This window comes from Corella eumyota, chromosome 6, assembly GCF_963082875.1.
Source record: "Corella eumyota chromosome 6, kaCorEumy4.1, whole genome shotgun sequence".
Lineage (NCBI taxonomy): Eukaryota > Metazoa > Chordata > Ascidiacea > Phlebobranchia > Corellidae > Corella > Corella eumyota.
Genome location: NC_137495.1, coordinates 12,005,354 through 12,023,085, shown reverse-complemented (window position 1 = coordinate 12,023,085; position 17,732 = coordinate 12,005,354). Strand labels below are relative to the sequence as shown.

At 43.8% G+C, this 17,732-nt stretch overlaps 7 non-coding genes across 7 annotated transcripts; all 7 read right to left on the bottom strand.

The window, feature by feature from the left end:
* Nucleotides 1-648: 648 nt before the first annotated feature.
* On the bottom strand, nt 649-843 carry LOC145757247 (U2 spliceosomal RNA). The gene has a single exon (XR_014285301.1). It is a non-coding gene; the product is annotated as a U2 spliceosomal RNA (small nuclear RNA).
* A 4,070-nt stretch (nt 844-4,913) lies between these two features.
* Nucleotides 4,914-5,108, bottom strand: LOC145757218 (U2 spliceosomal RNA). Its single transcript, XR_014285274.1, has one exon. It is a non-coding gene; the product is annotated as a U2 spliceosomal RNA (small nuclear RNA).
* A 2,275-nt stretch (nt 5,109-7,383) lies between these two features.
* LOC145757246 (U2 spliceosomal RNA) lies at nt 7,384-7,578 on the bottom strand. The gene has a single exon (XR_014285300.1). It is a non-coding gene; the product is annotated as a U2 spliceosomal RNA (small nuclear RNA).
* A 2,274-nt stretch (nt 7,579-9,852) lies between these two features.
* Nucleotides 9,853-10,047, bottom strand: LOC145757244 (U2 spliceosomal RNA). The gene has a single exon (XR_014285298.1). It is a non-coding gene; the product is annotated as a U2 spliceosomal RNA (small nuclear RNA).
* Nucleotides 10,048-12,323: 2,276 nt separating this feature from the next.
* On the bottom strand, nt 12,324-12,525 carry LOC145757277 (U2 spliceosomal RNA). Its single transcript, XR_014285327.1, has one exon. It is a non-coding gene; the product is annotated as a U2 spliceosomal RNA (small nuclear RNA).
* Nucleotides 12,526-15,273: 2,748 nt separating this feature from the next.
* On the bottom strand, nt 15,274-15,468 carry LOC145757242 (U2 spliceosomal RNA). Its single transcript, XR_014285297.1, has one exon. It is a non-coding gene; the product is annotated as a U2 spliceosomal RNA (small nuclear RNA).
* A 1,758-nt stretch (nt 15,469-17,226) lies between these two features.
* On the bottom strand, nt 17,227-17,423 carry LOC145757257 (U2 spliceosomal RNA). The gene has a single exon (XR_014285310.1). It is a non-coding gene; the product is annotated as a U2 spliceosomal RNA (small nuclear RNA).
* Between the last annotated feature and the right edge of the window lie 309 nt (nt 17,424-17,732).

Genomic DNA, 17,732 nt, shown 5'->3' with positions numbered 1-17,732 from the left:
TAAAAACGTGCGTCGTTTTCTCCTGCATTTCGCTTTAAATTCTTTACGCGACAAGCGCCTTGCTCGATCGTTTAGACTGGTTTTGTCGACTGGCATGTTCGGGCATTCTATTTGAATAAGGTAAGTTACCCGTTCTTGAAACGGAGTTTTTTTTAATCAAAACTAGTCGCATAAGAATTGGTACAAGTGCACGTACATAAAATATCGCGAAATGTGCGATCGTTGTAAGCGCATGGCCCGTGCTGTTAGGTGGTCGTAAAAACGTGCGTCGTTTTCTCCTGCATTTCGCTTTAAATTCTTTACGCGACAAGCGCCTTGCTCGGTCGTTTAGACAGGTTTTGTCGACCGGCATGTTCGGGCATTCTATTTGAATAAGGTAAGTTACCCGTTTTTGAAACGGAGTTGTTTTTAATCAAGTCGCAGACTAAATCGGTGCAAAAATGTGGACATGTTGCTGCCTGGGTAAGTTATGCCGGTCGCCTTAGGGTGCATGCAATCTTAGTTTTATTTTTGCCTAAGACGATATGAAAGCGCTAAATAAGCTTACTCAACCAATTTGTAAAAAAAGTTAACTAAGAAAACAACGAGAATGTGACAAAAGCTATGTATATATAGAGTGATGTAATAATAGATAATCCTGCCGCAGCAGGATCGTGTGCCGAGCCTGGAGGTAGTGCAATACCAGGACAACCCGTGAACGGGACGAAGCAAACTTCAGTTCCGCGTTCTGTATTCAAAAATCCGCATAATACAAAGAGCTAGGCGATGCCTAGCGTCCCAGGTATTACAACTGAGAAGAACAGATACTACACTTGATCTTAGCCCTAGGGGCCGAGAAGCGATGCCCAAAATTGGCGGAATCCGATCGAATTCGCGCGGTCTGTCATTCTGTTCGCGGCCGCTATTGGCTAATTCATTTTATTCCAATAGTTGCTTCGCACCCCGTGTGCAGGTTGACGGTTTTTCGAAGCGGGGTATCTGTTCACAGCCACCCTAATTATCGCCGCAGTAATTAATTAACGGCGACCTGTTCGCCACAGGAGGCCGCCGTTAGCTTGTGTCGACGCCTTTTTACACACTAAACACAAATGTTGCTGATTATAAAGTTGCCTGGCTCTACTTTGCAAATTTGAATCGCGAAATGGGCGAGCCTTGTAAGCGCATGGTTCGTACTGTTAGGTGGTCGTAAAAACGTGCGTCGTTTTCTCCTGCATTTCGCTTTAAATTTTTTACGCGACAAGCGCCTTGCTCGGTCGTTTAGACTGGTTTTGTCGACCGGCATGTTCGGGCATTCTATTTGAATAAGGTAAGTTACCCGTTCTTGAAACGGAGTTTTGTTTAATCAAAACTAGTCGCATAAGAAATTGGTACAAGTGCGTGTACATAAAATATCGCGAAATGTGCGATCGTTGTAAGCGCATGGGCCGTGCTGTTAGGTGGTCGTAAAAACGTGCGTCGTTTTCTCCTGCATTTCGCTTTAAATTCTTTACGCGACAAGCGCCTTGCTCGGTCGTTTAGACTGGTTTTGTCGACCGTCATGTTCGGGCATTCTATTTGAATAAGGTAAGTTACCCGTTCTTGAAACGGAGTTTTTTTTAATCAAAACTAGTCGCATAAGAAATTGGTACAAGTGCGTGTACATAAAATATCGCGAAATGTGCGATCGTTGTAAGCGCATGGCCTGTGCTGTTAGGGGATCGTAAAAACGTGCGTCGTTTTCTCCTGCATTTCGCTTTAAATTCTTTACGCGACAAGCGCCTTGCTCGGTCGTTTAGACTGGTTTTGTCGACCGGCATGTTCGGGCATTCTATTTGAATAAGGTAAGTTACCCGTTCTTGAAACGGAGTTTTTTTTAATCAAAACTAGTCGCATAAGAATTGGTACAAGTGCACGTACATAAAATATCGCGAAATGTGCGATCGTTGTAAGCGCATGGCCCGTGCTGTTAGGTGGTCGTAAAAACGTGCGTCGTTTTCTCCTGCATTTCGCTTTAAATTCTTTACGCGACAAGCGCCTTGCTCGGTCGTTTAGACTGGTTTTGTCGACCGGCATGTTCGGGCATTCTATTTGAATAAGGTAAGTTACCCGTTCTTGAAACGGAGTTTTTTTTAATCAAAACTAGTCGCATAAGAAATTGGTACAAGTGCGTGTACATGAAATATCGCGAAATGTGCGATCGTTGTAAGCGCATGGCCTGTGCTGTTAGGGGGTCGTAAAAACGTGCGTCGTTTTCTCCTGCATTTCGCTTTAAATTCTTTACGCGACAAGCGCCTTGCTCGATCGTTTAGACTGGTTTTGTCGACCGGCATGTTCGGGCATTCTATTTGAATAAGGTAAGTTACCCGTTCTTGAAACGGAGTTTTTTTAATCAAAACTAGTCGCATAAGAAATTGGTACAAGTGCGTGTACATAAAATATCGCGAAATGTGCGATCGTTGTAAGCGCATGGCCTGTGCTGTTAGGGGGTCGTAAAAACGTGCGTCGTTTTCTCCTGCATTTCGCTTTAAATTCTTTACGCGACAAGCGCCTTGCTCGGTCGTTTAGACTGGTTTTGTCGACCGGCATGTTCGGGCATTCTATTTGAATAAGGTAAGTTACCCGTTCTTGAAACGGAGTTATTTTTAATCAAAACTAGTCGCATAAGAATTGGTACAAGTGCACGTACATAAAATATCGCGAAATGTGCGATCCTTGTAAGCGCATGGCCCGTGCTGTTAGGTGGTCGTAAAAACGTGCGTCGTTTTCTCCTGCATTTCGCTTTAAATTCTTTACGCGACAAGCGCCTTGCTCGGTCGTTTAGACTGTTTTGTCGACCGGCTTGTTCGGGCATTCTATTTGAATAAGGTAAGTTACCCGTTCTTGAAACGGATTTTTTTTTAACCAAAACAAGTCGCATAAGAAATTGGTACAAATGCGTGTACATAAAATATCGCGAAATGTGCGATCGTTGTAAGCGCATGGCCCGTGCTGTTAGGTGGTCGTAAAAACGTGCGTCGTTTTCTCCTGCATTTCGCTTTAAATTCTTTACGCGACAAGCGCCTTGCTCGGTCGTTTAGACTGGTTTTGTCGACCGGCATGTTCGGGCATTCTATTTGAATAAGGTAAGTTACCCGTTCTTGAAACGGAGTTTTTTTTAATCAAAACTAGTCGCATAAGAAATTGGATTAAGTGCCTGTACATAAAATATCGCGAAATGTGCGATCGTTGTAAGCGCATGGCCCGTGCTGTTAGGTGGTCGTAAAAACGTGCGTCGTTTTCTCCTGCATTTCGCTTTAAATTCTTTACGCGACAAGCGCCTTGCTCGGTCGTTTAGACTGGTTTTGTCGACCGGCATGTTCGGGCATTCTATTTGAATAAGGTAAGTTACCCGTTCTTGAAACGGAGTTTTTTTTAATCAAAACTAGTCGCATAAGAAATTGGTACAAGTGCGTGTACATAAAATATCGCGAAATGTGCGATCGTTGTAAGCGCATGGCCTGTGCTGTTAGGGGGTCGTAAAAACGTGCGTCGTTTTCTCCTGCATTTCGCTTTAAATTCTTTACGCGACAAGCGCCTTGCTCGATCGTTTAGACTGGTTTTGTCGACCGGCATGTTCGGGCATTCTATTTGAATAAGGTAAGTTACCCGTTCTTGAAACGGAGTTTTTTTTAATCAAAACTAGTCGCAAAAGAATTGGTACAAGTGCGTGTACATAAAATATCGCGAAATGTGCGATCGTTGTAAGCGCATAGCTCGTGCTGTTAGGTGGTCGTAAAAACGTGCGTCGTTTTCTCCTGCATTTCGCTTTAAATTCTTTACGCGACAAGCGCCTTGCTCGGTCGTTTAGACTGGTTTTGTCGACCGTCATGTTCGAGCATTCTATTTGAATAAGGTAAGTTACCCGTTCTTGAAACGGAGTTTTTTTTAATCAAAACTAGTCGCATAAGAAATTGGTACAAGTGCGTGTACATAAAATATCGCGAAATGTGCGATCGTTGTAAGCGCATGGCCCGTGCTGTTAGGTGGTCGTAAAAACGTGCGTCGTTTTCTCTTGCATTTCGCTTTAAATTCTTTACGCGACAAGCGCCTTGCTCGGTCGTTTAGACTGGTTTTGTCGACCGGCATGTTCGGGCATTCTATTTGAATAAGGTAAGTTACCCGTTCTTGAAACGGAGTTTTTTTTAATCAAAACTAGTCGCATAAGAAATTGGTACAAGTGCGTGTACATAAAATATTGCGAAATGTGCGATCGTTGTAAGCGCATGGCCTGTGCTGTTAGGGGGTCGTAAAAACGTGCGTCGTTTTCTCCTGCATTTCGCTTTAAATTCTTTACGCGACAAGCGCCTTGCTCGATCGTTTAGACTGGTTTTGTCGACCGGCATGTTCGGGCATTCTATTTGAATAAGGTAAGTTACCCGTTCTTGAAACGGAGTTTTTTTTAATCAAAACTAGTCGCATAAGAATTGGTACAAGTGCACGTACATAAAATATCGCGAAATGTGCGATCGTTGTAAGCGCATGGCCCGTGCTGTTAGGTGGTCGTAAAAACGTGCGTCGTTTTCTCCTGCATTTCGCTTTAAATTCTTTACGCGACAAGCGCCTTGCTCGGTCGTTTAGACAGGTTTTGTCGACCGGCATGTTCGGGCATTCTATTTAAATAAGGTAAGTTACCCGTTTTTGAAACGGAGTTGTTTTTAATCAAGTCGCAGACTAAATCGGTGCAAAAATGTGGACATGTTGCTGCCTGGGTAAGTTATGCCGGTCGCCTTAGGGTGCATGCAATCTTAGTTTTATTTTTGCCTAAGACGATATGAAAGCGCTAAATAAGCTTACTCAACCAATTTGTAAAAAAAGTTAACTAAGAAAACAACGAGAATGTGACAAAAGCTATGTATATATAGAGTGATGTAATAATAGATAATCCTGCCGCAGCAGGATCGTGGGCCGAGCCTGGAGGTAGTGCAATACCAGGACAACCCGTGAACGGGACGAAGCAAGCTTCAGTTCCGCGTTCTGTATTCAAAAATCCGCATAATACAAAGAGCTAGGCGATGCCTAGCGTCCCAGGTATTACAACTGAGAAGAACAGATACTACACTTGATCTTAGCCCTAGGGGCCGAGAAGCGATGCCCAAAATTGGCGGAATCCGATCGAATTCGCGCGGTCTGTCATTCTGTTCGCGGCCGCTATTGGCTAATTCATTTTATTCCAATAGTTGCTTCGCACCCCGTGTGCAGGTTGACGGTTTTTCGAAGCGGGGTATCTGTTCACAGCCACCCTAATTATCGCCGCAGTAATTAATTAACGGCGACCTGTTCGCCACAGGAGGCCGCCGTTAGCTTGTGTCGACGCCTTTTTACACACTAAACACAAATGTTGCTAATTATAAAGTTGTCTGGCTCTACTTTGCAAATTTGAATCGCGAAATGGGCGAGCCTTGTAAGCGCATGGTTCGTACTGTTAGGTGGTCGTAAAAAGTGCGTCGTTTTCTCCTGCATTTCGCTTTAAATTCTTTACGCGACAAGCGCCTTGCTCGGTCGTTTAGACTGGTTTTGTCGCCCGGCATGTTCGGGCATTCTATTTGAATAAGGTAAGTTACCCGTTCTTGAAACGGAGTTTTTTTTAATCAAAACTAGTCGCATAAGAAATTGGTACAAGTGCGTGTACATAAAATATCGCGAAATGTGCGATCGTTGTAAGCGCATAGCCCGTGCTGTTAGGTGGTCGTAAAAACGTGCGTCGTTTTCTCCTGCATTTCGCTTTAAATTTTTTACGCGACAAGCGCCTTGCTCGGTCGTTTAGACTGGTTTTGTCGACCGGCATGTTCGGGCATTCTTATTGAAAAAGGTAAGTTACCCGTTCTTGAAACGGAGTTTTGTTTAATCAAAACTAGTCGCATAAGAAATTGGTACAAGTGCGTGTACATAAAATATCGCGAAATGTGCGATCGTTGTAAGCGCATGGCCCGTGCTGTTAGGTGGTCGTAAAAACGTGCGTCGTTTTCTCCTGCATTTCGCTTTAAATTCTTTACGCGACAAGCGCCTTGCTCGGTCGTTTAGACTGGTTTTGTCGCCCGGCATGTTCGGGCATTCTATTTGAATAAGGTAAGTTACCCGTTCTTGAAACGGAGTTTTTTTTAATCAAAACTAGTCGCATAAGAAATTGGTACAAGTGCGTGTACATAAAATATAGCGAAATGTGCGATCGTTGTAAGCGCATGGCCCGTGCTGTTAGGTGGTCGTAAATACGTGCGTCGTTTTTTCCTGCATTTCGCTTTAAATTTTTTACGCGACAAGCGCCTTGCTCGGTCGTTTAGACTGGTTTTGTCGACCGGCATGTTCGGGCATTCTATTTGAATAAAGTAAGTTACCCGTTCTTGAAACGGAGTTTTTTTTAATCAAAACTAGGTGCATAAGAAATCGGTACAAGTGCGTGTACATAAAATATCGCGAAATGTGCGATCGTTGTAAGCGCATGGCCCGTGCTGTTAGGTGGTCGTAAAAACGTGCGTCGTTTTCTCCTGCATTTCGCTTTAAATTCTTTACGCGACAAGCGCCTTGCTCGGTCGTTTAGACTGGTTTTGTCGACCGGCATGTTCGGGCATTCTATTTGAATAAGGTAAGTTACCCGTTCTTGAAACGGAGTTTTTTTTAATCAAAACTAGTCGCATAAGAAAATGGTATAAGTGCGTGTACATAAAATATCGCGAAATGTGCGATCGTTGTAAGCGCATGGCCCGTGCTGTTAGGTGGTCGTAAAAACGTGCGTCGTTTTTTCCTGCATTTCGCTTTAAATTCTTTACGCGACAAGCGCCTTGCTCGGTCGTTTAGACTGGTTTTGTCGACCGGCATGTTCGGGCATTCTATTTGAATAAGGTAAGTTACCCGTTCTTGAAACGGAGTTTTTTTTAATCAAAACTAGTCGCATAAGAATTGGTACAAGTGCACGTACATAAAATATTGCGAAATGTGCGATCGTTGTAAGCGCATGGCCCGTGCTGTTAGGTGGTCGTAAAAACGTGCGTCGTTTTCTCCTGCATTTCGCTTTAAATTTTTTACGCGACAAGCGCCTTGCTCGGTCGTTTAGACAGGTTTTGTCGACCGGCATGTTCGGGCATTCTATTTGAATAAGGTAAGTTACCCGTTTTTGAAACGGAGTTGTTTTTAATCAAGTCGCAGACTAAATCGGTGCAAAAATGTGGACATGTTGCTGCCTGGGTAAGTTATGCCGGTCGCCTTAGGGTGCATGCAATCTTAGTTTTATTTTTGCCTAAGACGATATGAAAGCGCTAAATAAGCTTACTCAACCAATTTGTAAAAAAAGTTAACTAAGAAAACAACGAGAATGTGACAAAAGCTATGTATATATAGAGTGATGTAATAATAGATAATCCTGCCGCAGCAGGATCGTGTGCCGAGCCTGGAGGTAGTGCAATACCAGGACAACCCGTGAACGGGACGAAGCAAACTTCAGTTCCGCGTTCTGTATTCAAAAATCCGCATAATACAAAGAGCTAGGCGATGCCTAGCGTCCCAGGTATTACAACTGAGAAGAACAGATACTACACTTGATCTTAGCCCTAGGGGCCGAGAAGCGATGCCCAAAATTGGCGGAATCCGATCGAATTCGCGCGGTCTGTCATTCTGTTCGCGGCCGCTATTGGCTAATTCATTTTATTCCAATAGTTGCTTCGCACCCCGTGTGCAGGTTGACGGTTTTTCGAAGCGGGGTATCTGTTCACAGCCACCCTAATTATCGCCGCAGTAATTAATTAACGGCGACCTGTTCGCCACAGGAGGCCGCCGTTAGCTTGTGTCGACGCCTTTTTACACACTAAACACAAATGTTGCTAATTATAAAGTTGTCTGGCTCTACTTTGCAAATTTGAATCGCGAAATGGGCGAGCCTTGTAAGCGCATGGTTCGTACTGTTAGGTGGTCGTAAAAAGTGCGTCGTTTTCTCCTGCATTTCGCTTTAAATTCTTTACGCGACAAGCGCCTTGCTCGGTCGTTTAGACTGGTTTTGTCGCCCGGCATGTTCGGGCATTCTATTTGAATAAGGTAAGTTACCCGTTCTTGAAACGGAGTTTTTTTTAATCAAAACTAGTCGCATAAGAAATTGGTACAAGTGCGTGTACATAAAATATCGCGAAATGTGCGATCGTTGTAAGCGCATAGCCCGTGCTGTTAGGTGGTCGTAAAAACGTGCGTCGTTTTCTCCTGCATTTCGCTTTAAATTTTTTACGCGACAAGCGCCTTGCTCGGTCGTTTAGACTGGTTTTGTCGACCGGCATGTTCGGGCATTCTTATTGAAAAAGGTAAGTTACCCGTTCTTGAAACGGAGTTTTGTTTAATCAAAACTAGTCGCATAAGAAATTGGTACAAGTGCGTGTACATAAAATATCGCGAAATGTGCGATCGTTGTAAGCGCATGGCCCGTGCTGTTAGGTGGTCGTAAAAACGTGCGTCGTTTTCTCCTGCATTTCGCTTTAAATTCTTTACGCGACAAGCGCCTTGCTCGGTCGTTTAGACTGGTTTTGTCGCCCGGCATGTTCGGGCATTCTATTTGAATAAGGTAAGTTACCCGTTCTTGAAACGGAGTTTTTTTTAATCAAAACTAGTCGCATAAGAAATTGGTACAAGTGCGTGTACATAAAATATAGCGAAATGTGCGATCGTTGTAAGCGCATGGCCCGTGCTGTTAGGTGGTCGTAAATACGTGCGTCGTTTTTTCCTGCATTTCGCTTTAAATTTTTTACGCGACAAGCGCCTTGCTCGGTCGTTTAGACTGGTTTTGTCGACCGGCATGTTCGGGCATTCTATTTGAATAAAGTAAGTTACCCGTTCTTGAAACGGAGTTTTTTTTAATCAAAACTAGGTGCATAAGAAATCGGTACAAGTGCGTGTACATAAAATATCGCGAAATGTGCGATCGTTGTAAGCGCATGGCCCGTGCTGTTAGGTGGTCGTAAAAACGTGCGTCGTTTTCTCCTGCATTTCGCTTTAAATTCTTTACGCGACAAGCGCCTTGCTCGGTCGTTTAGACTGGTTTTGTCGACCGGCATGTTCGGGCATTCTATTTGAATAAGGTAAGTTACCCGTTCTTGAAACGGAGTTTTTTTAATCAAAACTAGTCGCATAAGAAAATGGTATAAGTGCGTGTACATAAAATATCGCGAAATGTGCGATCGTTGTAAGCGCATGGCCCGTGCTGTTAGGTGGTCGTAAAAACGTGCGTCGTTTTTTCCTGCATTTCGCTTTAAATTCTTTACGCGACAAGCGCCTTGCTCGGTCGTTTAGACTGGTTTTGTCGACCGGCATGTTCGGGCATTCTATTTGAATAAGGTAAGTTACCCGTTCTTGAAACGGAGTTTTTTTTAATCAAAACTAGTCGCATAAGAATTGGTACAAGTGCACGTACATAAAATATTGCGAAATGTGCGATCGTTGTAAGCGCATGGCCCGTGCTGTTAGGTGGTCGTAAAAACGTGCGTCGTTTTCTCCTGCATTTCGCTTTAAATTTTTTACGCGACAAGCGCCTTGCTCGGTCGTTTAGACAGGTTTTGTCGACCGGCATGTTCGGGCATTCTATTTGAATAAGGTAAGTTACCCGTTTTTGAAACGGAGTTGTTTTTAATCAAGTCGCAGACTAAATCGGTGCAAAAATGTGGACATGTTGCTGCCTGGGTAAGTTATGCCGGTCGCCTTAGGGTGCATGCAATCTTAGTTTTATTTTTGCCTAAGACGATATGAAAGCGCTAAATAAGCTTACTCAACCAATTTGTAAAAAAAGTTAACTAAGAAAACAACGAGAATGTGACAAAAGCTATGTATATATAGAGTGATGTAATAATAGATAATCCTGCCGCAGCAGGATCGTGTGCCGAGCCTGGAGGTAGTGCAATACCAGGACAACCCGTGAACGGGACGAAGCAAACTTCAGTTCCGCGTTCTGTATTCAAAAATCCGCATAATACAAAGAGCTAGGCGATGCCTAGCGTCCCAGGTATTACAACTGAGAAGAACAGATACTACACTTGATCTTAGCCCTAGGGGCCGAGAAGCGATGCCCAAAATTGGCGGAATCCGATCGAATTCGCGCGGTCTGTCATTCTGTTCGCGGCCGCTATTGGCTAATTCATTTTATTCCAATAGTTGCTTCGCACCCCGTGTGCAGGTTGACGGTTTTTCGAAGCGGGGTATCTGTTCACAGCCACCCTAATTATCGCCGCAGTAATTAATTAACGGCGACCTGTTCGCCACAGGAGGCCGCCGTTAGCTTGTGTCGACGCCTTTTTACACACTAAACACAAATGTTGCTAATTATAAAGTTGCCTGGCTCTACTTTGCAAATTTGAATCGCGAAATGGGCGAGCCTTGTAAGCGCATGGTTCGTACTGTTAGGTGGTCGTAAAAACGTGCGTCGTTTTCTCCTGCATTTCGCTTTAAATTTTTTACGCGACAAGCGCCTTGCTCGGTCGTTTAGACTGGTTTTGTCGACCGGCATGTTCGGGCATTCTATTTGAATAAGGTAAGTTACCCGTTCTTGAAACGGAGTTTTGTTTAATCAAAACTAGTCGCATAAGAAATTGGTACAAGTGTGTGTACATAAAATATCGCGAAATGTGCGATCGTTGTAAGCGCATGGCCCGTGCTGTTAGGTGGTCGTAAAAACGTGCGTCGTTTTCTCCTGCATTTCGCTTTAAATTCTTTACGCGACAAGCGCCTTGCTCGGTCGTTTAGACTGGTTTTGTCGACCGTCATGTTCGGGCATTCTATTTGAATAAGGTAAGTTACCCGTTCTTGAAACGGAGTTTTTTTTAATCAAAACTAGTCGCATAAGAAATTGGTACAAGTGCGTGTACATAAAATATCGCGAAATGTGCGATCGTTGTAAGCGCATGGCCCGTGCTGTTAGGTGGTCGTAAAAACGTGCGTCGTTTTCTCCTGCATTTCGCTTTAAATTCTTTACGCGACAAGCGCCTTGCTCGGTCGTTTAGACTGGTTTTGTCGACCGGCATGTTCGGGCATTCTATTTGAATAAGGTAAGTTACCCGTTCTTGAAACGGAGTTTTTTTTAATCAAAACTAGTCGCATAAGAAAATGGTACAAGTGCGTGTACATAAAATATCGCGAAATGTGCGATCGTTGTAAGCGCATGGCCCGTGCTGTTAGGTGGTCGTAAAAACGTGCGTCGTTTTCTCCTGCATTTCGCTTTAAATTTTTTACGCGACAAGCGCCTTGCTCGGTCGTTTAGACTGGTTTTGTCGACCGGCATGTTCGGGCATTCTATTTGAATAAGGTAAGTTACCCGTTCTTGAAACGGAGTTTTTTTTAATCAAAACTAGGTGCATAAGAAATCGGTACAAGTGCGTGTACATAAAATATCGCGAAATGTGCGATCGTTGTAAGCGCATGGCCCGTGCTGTTAGGTGGTCGTAAAAACGTGCGTCGTTTTCTCCTGCATTTCGCTTTAAATTCTTTACGCGACAAGCGCCTTGCTCGGTCGTTTAGACTGGTTTTGTCGACCGTCATGTTCGGGCATTCTATTTGAATAAGGTAAGTTACCCGTTCTTGAAACGGAGTTTTTTTTAATCAAAACTAGTCGCATAAGAAATTGGTACAAGTGCGTGTACATAAAATATCGCGAAATGTGCGATCGTTGTAAGCGCATGGCCCGTGCTGTTAGGTGGTCGTAAAAACGTGCGTCGTTTTCTCCTGCATTTCGCTTTAAATTCTTTACGCGACAAGCGCCTTGCTCGATCGTTTAGACTGGTTTTGTCGACCGGCATGTTCGGGCATTCTATTTGAATAAGGTAAGTTACCCGTTCTTGAAACGGAGTTTTTTTTAATCAAAACTAGTCGCATAAGAATTGGTACAAGTGCACGTACATAAAATAACGCGAAATGTGCGATCGTTGTAAGCGCATGGCCCGTGCTGTTAGGTGGTCGTAAAAACGTGCGTCGTTTTCTCCTGCATTTCGCTTTAAATTTTTTACGCGACAAGCGCCTTGCTCGGTCGTTTAGACAGGTTTTGTCGACCGGCATGTTCGGGCATTCTATTTGAATAAGGTAAGTTACCCGTTTTTGAAACGGAGTTGTTTTTAATCAAGTCGCAGACTAAATCGGTGCAAAAATGTGGACATGTTGCTGCCTGGGTAAGTTATGCCGGTCGCCTTAGGGTGCATGCAATCTTAGTTTTATTTTTGCCTAAGACGATATGAAAGCGCTAAATAAGCTTACTCAACCAATTTGTAAAAAAAGTTAACTAAGAAAACAACGAGAATGTGACAAAAGCTATGTATATATAGAGTGATGTAATAATAGATAATCCTGCCGCAGCAGGATCGTGTGCCGAGCCTGGAGGTAGTGCAATACCAGGACAACCCGTGAACGGGACGAAGCAAACTTCAGTTCCGCGTTCTGTATTCAAAAATCCGCATAATACAAAGAGCTAGGCGATGCCTAGCGTCCCAGGTATTACAACTGAGAAGAACAGAGGGTGGTGACTACGGCAAGCCGTATTTGACATCCCAATAAAGGGATTGCTGTAAAGCATGTCCTCACCAGAGGCCTTTTACAACCCCTGGTGGTTGAAAAAGGTTGTAGTGTAATACTACCCCCAGCACAGTTAGCAAACGTAATGAAGCTGTGTGGGTTGAAGGGCGCATAGCTATCGTGGTTGGAGGGTTTTAACACCAAGCCACACCCAGCGACTAGAGCTTAATCACTTAGCTTGGCAAAACCACTTTGCAGTCGGCGGGAAAAATTTCACGAAACCCTTTCCGATTGCTGTGGCTGCTTTCGCTTGTGAGCTGCTAGCCATGTACCAGATTTCAGCGGGCAAACAATGCATAACATGTGTGCAAAGTGCAAAGTGCTGAGTGAAAGTGAATGTCAGCAATGTGAGCATACTTTCATCTGGCGTGATCGCTTCTCAGTCTTTGGGCCTTAGATCCAGCAATAGTGCCAACGACGTCACTACACTTGATCTTAGCCCTAGGGGCCGAGAAGCGATGCCCAAAATTGGCGGAATCCGATCGAATTCGCGCGGTCTGTCATTCTGTTCGCGGCCGCTATTGGCTAATTCATTTTATTCCAATAGTTGCTTCGCACCCCGTGTGCAGGTTGACGGTTTTTCGAAGCGGGGTATCTGTTCACAGCCACCCTAATTATCGCCGCAGTAATTAATTAACGGCGACCTGTTCGCCACAGGAGGCCGCCGTTAGCTTGTGTCGACGCCTTTTTACACACTAAACACAAATGTTGCTAATTATAAAGTTGCCTGGCTCTACTTTGCAAATTTGAATCGCGAAATGGGCGAGCCTTGTAAGCGCATGGTTCGTACTGTTAGGTGGTCGTAAAAACGTGCGTCGTTTTCTCCTGCATTTCGCTTTAAATTTTTTACGCGACAAGCGCCTTGCTCGGTCGTTTAGACTGGTTTTGTCGACCGGCATGTTCGGGCATTCTATTTGAATAAGGTAAGTTACCCGTTCTTGAAACGGAGTTTTGTTTAATCAAAACTAGTCGCATAAGAAATTGGTACAAGTGCGTGTACATAAAATATCGCGAAATGTGCGATCGTTGTAAGCGCATGGCCCGTGCTGTTAGGTGGTCGTAAAAACGTGCGTCGTTTTCTCCTGCATTTCGCTTTAAATTCTTTACGCGACAAGCGCCTTGCTCGGTCGTTTAGACTGGTTTTGTCGACCGTCATGTTCGGGCATTCTATTTGAATAAGGTAAGTTACCCGTTCTTGAAACGGAGTTTTTTTTAATCAAAACTAGTCGCATAAGAAATTGGTACAAGTGCGTGTACATAAAATATCGCGAAATGTGCGATCGTTGTAAGCGCATGGCCCGTGCTGTTAGGTGGTCGTAAAAACGTGCGTCGTTTTCTCCTGCATTTCGCTTTAAATTCTTTACGCGACAAGCGCCTTGCTCGGTCGTTTAGACTGGTTTTGTCGACCGGCATGTTCGGGCATTCTATTTGAATAAGGTAAGTTACCCGTTCTTGAAACGGAGTTTTTTTTAATCAAAACTAGTCGCATAAGAAAATGGTACAAGTGCGTGTACATAAAATATCGCGAAATGTGCGATCGTTGTAAGCGCATGGCCCGTGCTGTTAGGTGGTCGTAAAAACGTGCGTCGTTTTCTCCTGCATTTCGCTTTAAATTTTTTACGCGACAAGCGCCTTGCTTGGTCGTTTAGACTGGTTTTGTCGACCGGCATGTTCGGGCATTCTATTTGAATAAGGTAAGTTACCCGTTCTTGAAACGGAGTTTTTTTTAATCAAAACTAGGTGCATAAGAAATCGGTACAAGTGCGTGTACATAAAATATCGCGAAATGTGCGATCGTTGTAAGCGCATGGCCCGTGCTGTTAGGTGGTCGTAAAAACGTGCGTCGTTTTCTCCTGCATTTCGCTTTAAATTCTTTACGCGACAAGCGCCTTGCTCGGTCGTTTAGACTGGTTTTGTCGACCGTCATGTTCGGGCATTCTATTTGAATAAGGTAAGTTACCCGTTCTTGAAACGGAGTTTTTTTTAATCAAAACTAGTCGCATAAGAAATTGGTACAAGTGCGTGTACATAAAATATCGCGAAATGTGCGATCGTTGTAAGCGCATGGCCCGTGCTGTTAGGTGGTCGTAAAAACGTGCGTCGTTTTCTCCTGCATTTCGCTTTAAATTCTTTACGCGACAAGCGCCTTGCTCGATCGTTTAGACTGGTTTTGTCGACCGGCATGTTCGGGCATTCTATTTGAATAAGGTAAGTTACCCGTTCTTGAAACGGAGTTTTTTTTAATCAAAACTAGTCGCATAAGAATTGGTACAAGTGCACGTACATAAAATAACGCGAAATGTGCGATCGTTGTAAGCGCATGGCCCGTGCTGTTAGGTGGTCGTAAAAACGTGCGTCGTTTTCTCCTGCATTTCGCTTTAAATTCTTTACGCGACAAGCGCCTTGCTCGGTCGTTTAGACAGGTTTTGTCGACCGGCATGTTCGGGCATTCTATTTGAATAAGGTAAGTTACCCGTTTTTGAAACGGAGTTGTTTTTAATCAAGTCGCAGACTAAATCGGTGCAAAAATGTGGACATGTTGCTGCTTGGGTAAGTTATGCGGGTCGCCTTAGGGTGCATGCAATCTTAGTTTTATTTTTGCCTAAGACGATATGAAAGCGCTAAATAAGCTTACTCAACCAATTTGTAAAAAAAGTTAACTAAGAAAACAACGAGAATGTGACAAAAGCTATGTCTATATAGAGTGATGTAATAATAGATAATCCTGCCGCAGCAGGATCGTGTGCCGAGCCTGGAGGTAGTGCAATACCAGGACAACCCGTGAACGGGACGAAGCAAACTTCAGTTCCGCGTTCTGTATTCAAAAATCCGCATAATACAAAGAGCTAGGCGATGCCTAGCGTCCCAGGTATTACAACTGAGAAGAACAGATACTACACTTGATCTTAGCCCTAGGGGCCGAGAAGCGATGCCCAAAATTGGCGGAATCCGATCGAATTCGCGCGGTCTGTCATTCTGTTCGCGGCCGCTATTGGCTAATTCATTTTATTCCAATAGTTGCTTCGCACCCCGTGTGCAGGTTGACGGTTTTTCGAAGCGGGGTATCTGTTCACAGCCACCCTAATTATCGCCGCAGTAATTAATTAACGGCGACCTGTTCGCCACAGGAGGCCGCCGTTAGCTTGTGTCGACGCCTTTTTACACACTAAACACAAATGTTGCTAATTATAAAGTTGCCTGGCTCTACTTTGCAAATTTGAATCGCGAAATGGGCGAGCCTTGTAAGCGCATGGTTCGTACTGTTAGGTGGTCGTAAAAACGTGCGTCGTTTTCTCCTGCATTTCGCTTTAAATTTTTTACGCGACAAGCGCCTTGCTCGGTCGTTTAGACTGGTTTTGTCGACCGGCATGTTCGGGCATTCTATTTGAATAAGGTAAGTTACCCGTTCTTGAAACGGAGTTTTTTTTAATCAAAACTAGGTGCATAAGAAATCGGTACAAGTGCGTGTACATAAAATATCGCGAAATGTGCGATCGTTGTAAGCGCATGGCCCGTGCTGTTAGGTGGTCGTAAAAACGTGCGTCGTTTTCTCCTGCATTTCGCTTTAAATTCTTTACGCGACAAGCGCCTTGCTCGGTCGTTTAGACTGGTTTTGTCGACCGTCATGTTCGGGCATTCTATTTGAATAAGGTAAGTTACCCGTTCTTGAAACGGAGTTTTTTTTAATCAAAACTAGTCGCATAAGAAATTGGTACAAGTGCGTGTACATAAAATATCGCGAAATGTGCGATCGTTGTAAGCGCATGGCCCGTGCTGTTAGGTGGTCGTAAAAACGTGCGTCGTTTTCTCCTGCATTTCGCTTTAAATTCTTTACGCGACAAGCGCCTTGCTCGGTCGTTTAGACTGGTTTTGTCGACCGGCATGTTCGGGCATTCTATTTGAATAAGGTAAGTTACCCGTTCTTGAAACGGAGTTTTTTTTAATCAAAACTAGTCGCATAAGAAAATGGTACAAGTGCGTGTACATAAAATATCGCGAAATGTGCGATCGTTGTAAGCGCATGGCCCGTGCTGTTAGGTGGTCGTAAAAACGTGCGTCGTTTTTTCCTGCATTTCGCTTTAAATTCTTTACGCGACAAGCGCCTTGCTCGGTCGTTTAGACTGGTTTTGTCGACCGGCATGTTCGGGCATTCTATTTGAATAAGGTAAGTTACCCGTTCTTGAAACGGAGTTTTTTTTAATCAAAACTAGTCGCATAAGAATTGGTACAAGTGCACGTACATAAAATATCGCGAAATGTGCGATCGTTGTAAGCGCATGACCCGTGCTGTTAGGTGGTCGTAAAAACGTGCGTCGTTTTCTCCTGCATTTCGCTTTAAATTCTTTACGCGACAAGCGCCTTGCTCGGTCGTTCAGACTGGTTTTGTCGCCCGGCATGTTCGGGCATTCTATTTGAATAAGGTAAGTTACCCGTTCTTGAAACGGAGTTTTTTTTAATCAAGTCGCAGACTAAATAGGTGCAAAAATGTGGACATGTTGCTGCCTGGGTAAGTTATGCCGGTCGCCTTAGGGTGCATGCAATCTTAGTTTTATTTTTGCCTAAGACGATATGAAAGCGCTAAATAAGCTTACTCAACCAATTTGTAATAAAAGTTAACTAAGAAAACAACGAGAATGTGACAAAAGCTATGTATAGAGTGATGTAAAAATAGATAATCCTGCCGCAGCAGGATCGTGGGCCGAGCCTGGAGGTAGTGCAATACCAGGACAACCCGTGAACGGGACGAAGCAAGCTTCAGTTCCGCGTTCTGTATTCAAAAAACCGCATAATACAAAGAGCTAGGCGATGCCTAGCGTCCCAGGTATTACAACTGAGAAGAACAGACTTTTTTACTGAACCTTTGTTTTATTTGCAATAAAAGAAGTTTGCCAACAATAATTTTTCTGAGAAAAATAATTATTTTCGTAAAAGGGCCTCCCCTACTGGGGGTGATAAAATTATTTAGGTTTTTAATTGAGGGATTTTTGCGAGTATATAATAAAAGAAATAAACATTACAAAAAGTGCGATATAAGTGCGATCAGTTATAAAATTACAAAACAAAAAACTAAAAGAAAAATCTGCATAGTGTTTAACAAGTTAAGTGCGGCAAGGTGCTGCTCGCATTGAGTTCTTCGAGGCGTTGTAGCCTTGTCCTTGTTAAGGTGAGCAAAAGGAAAAAAAACATTGATTGTT